The sequence below is a fragment of the Nycticebus coucang genome, chromosome 24 (genome assembly GCF_027406575.1).
Source record: "Nycticebus coucang isolate mNycCou1 chromosome 24, mNycCou1.pri, whole genome shotgun sequence".
NCBI classification, from domain to species: Eukaryota; Metazoa; Chordata; class Mammalia; order Primates; family Lorisidae; genus Nycticebus; species Nycticebus coucang.
The window spans coordinates 5,031,253-5,034,216 of record NC_069803.1 but is presented as its reverse complement, the minus strand read 5'-3'; the positions used below and the strand labels follow the sequence as shown (position 1 = coordinate 5,034,216).

Below are 2,964 nucleotides of genomic sequence, written 5' to 3'. Positions count from 1 at the left end.
TTATTTACTCTCAGGGGCTTGTTTAGGTGATGACTGTGACAGAAGCTTTTCTCAAGCTTTGATGTTCTGGTACTTATTAAGGGAAGAGCTTTTACTGAAGCACCTGCCACAATCATGACACCTATAGGGTTTCTCTCCTGTGTGGGTTCTTTGATGTGAACATAAGTCAGAACTCTTACTGCAACTTTTTCCACAGTCAGGACACACATGGGGTCTCTCTCCTGTATGTATCCTCCGATGTGCACTAAAATGAGAACTGTTATTGAAGCTTTTCCCACACTCTTCACATTGCTAGGGCTTTTCTCCTGTGTGGATTTTCCTATGGGTGATAAAATTTGAACTGTCATGGAAACTTTTCCCACAGTCAAGACACTTAAGGCTTCTCTCCAGTGTGGATTCTCTGGTGTCTAATAAGTTGTGCACTCCGACTGAAGCTTTTCCCACAATCAGCACATTTATATGGATTTTCTACTTGGTGGGATAGCTGATGCATTAGAAGGGCATTTAAGCTCAAGTTTTTGCCACATGTGAGATACTTTAGGGTCTCTCTCCCAAGCAAGGTCTCTGGTGACTTAGGATTTTTCCTAAACTCTTCTCTGGGAGTGCCTGTTTTACTCATTTCTTCTCTGAGGTCTTTTCCCATTCTCTTCCTCGTCTGTGTTCACTCTCACTGCCTTTACCTTGATTAAGACAACAGGAAATTTTCCATTCAGATCATGGAAGTAGTGTCTTATGCAGTTTTACTTCCAAAATATCCCATTTTGAATTCTCTTCATTTTCAAATACAACCTCAAATCCGCTGGGACTCTGGAATAACACTGGAGCGTGGGTTATGTCAGCCTCTGGAGGTATCTCAGTGTCCTCTGCATCATCATAAGAATCTTCCTCTATGGGCTCCTCTGACTCCTCAGCTTGCTTCTCAGCTTCAGTGTCACTGGTCCCCTGGATGGGGCAGAAAGCTGTCTCCTCCTGGCCATAATTGGGTGGGGCAGCAATCTGGGCACTCACCAAAGCATCCATCTCTTTGAAGAAGGGATAGGTCTCTCGTGCTTGGCCATTTTTGACTTTCCAATAGGCTTTTAAACTTGGTCCAACACTGTTCTTGGGTCCTAAGGAAGCTATTCCCATAACCTCTCAGCCACTGCTTCGTACAATGGGCTGTTGCAGTGACAGTTTTGGAGACGTTCATAAAACTGAGTCTCACTAAGAATTGCAAGGTAAGTCTTGCTCTCTTCATAGCCCCAGTGTGCACCACTTGGGCTTCTAAATAAGACAGGTGCAGTTGAATTGTCAGAGTCCTGTGGGGGCCCCTCTAGGTCCACTTAATCACTGTCAGACTCCTCAGCCACAGCCTCTTCTTCTCCTTCCTCATGCTTCCAGCCCCCATTCCCTGGCTTCTCAGTCTCAGAATCACTGCCCAGAAGCCCAGAGTGAGACACTTCCTCTTCCAGGCCATTATTGGGCAGGGCAATGACTTGGGCACTCATCAGGGCTTCCGTCTCTTCAAAGTCTCAGGTGGGTGGCCATTCTTGACTTTCTGATAGCTCTTCTGAAGACCTTTGAACTTGGTCAGACACTGTTCCAGGGTTTGGAGAAAGCCATACTCCCGGAGCCACTCAGCCACTGCCCCATACACTTGGCTATTTCAATGACAGTTTCGGAGAGCCTCATAAAACTGGCTGAGAATTGCCAGGAGAGTTCTGGTCTCTTCATAGCCCCTGTGCACACCTGCTGCTTTCTCATCCTCAAAGCCCCAGTGATCAGGTTCTACCCAGCTTTTCTATCTCTTTTATTTATTTATTATTATTTTTTTCATTTTTAATTCTTCTATCTCTTTTAAATGGTAACAGATCACCATATACTTGTTTATCTCCTATATGGCTGCCCCTTGGGAATTCTTTCTCCTTGGAGCCCCGAAGATCTGGGACCTATGACTTTCCTTGCTCCAACCACTCCTTTGGAAAGGTCTGAGCTTCTTCTTCAGGTTCATCTGCTCCCATGGTCCCAGGTCTGGGCTTCTTTCCCTCTCTTTCTTGGGTACACCCCTGGGCTGGGGTTCCACTGACTCCTGCTGAACACTTAACTCTCATGATGATTTCAGGATTCTCTGAGCACACTTCCTGCCCCTTCATAGAGACTGTGACTAAACATCCAGGTCTTCCAGGCTCTCTTTCTAAATCTTTCACCAGAGTCACTGCCTCCTCTCCACTTTCTGGACATTGCTCCTATACCCAATTCTGGATCGCCCCAGGTAAGATGGTCAAGAACTGCTCTAGCACCAAAAATTCTATAATCTGCTCCTTGGTGCACACCTCCAGGCTTAGCCACTGACAGCAAAATTCCCAGAGCTGGTGGAAAGCCTCCTGGACCCCAGCCACTTTCTAGTAATGGAATCTCCTGAAACACTATCTGTAGGTCTCAGAGTTAGTGCCATTCCCTCTCAGAGTGGGTTTGGCCATCATTCACAGCAGAAAGCAGTCCCTCCACTTAAGGGTCTGGGTTTCAGGACTTACACCTATCTTCCCATGTCCTTGTAGATGAGTCTCTCTCTGTAACAGGAGTTTCTTCCTAGGGTAGAGAGAGATGGCACTATCAGAAGGAATATATTCATTCATAGGTCTAAAGTCTTGCCAGAGCTGGCCTGACTTCCCATATGCTTCAAGTGGCATCTGAGGTAGCACCAACACAGAGCATGAAGGAGAAATACCTTTGAACAGCGGCATTTCTGAGTGACTTTCAGAACAGCGCCAGGATAGAAAGTACTGTCAGCTCCTCTCCCGCCTCCCTCAAGTCTGGTCCCATTTAACTCTCTGTGTCAAGACATGGAACATCACCAGCATCTTGGACACTTATAATGTGTCCCTTCCCAATTGTGATCTCCTCTCTTTTTCTAGAAGTAACTAATATCTTGATATTCATGTTAAATGCTAGGCATGTTCTGATTTTTTATTTTATATTTTTTAT

General features: G+C 45.6%; 1 pseudogene; it reads right to left on the bottom strand.

The window, feature by feature from the left end:
* On the bottom strand, positions 1 to 2,220 carry LOC128576590 (zinc finger and SCAN domain-containing protein 29-like; annotated as a pseudogene).
* Positions 2,221 to 2,964: the final 744 nt, after the last annotated feature.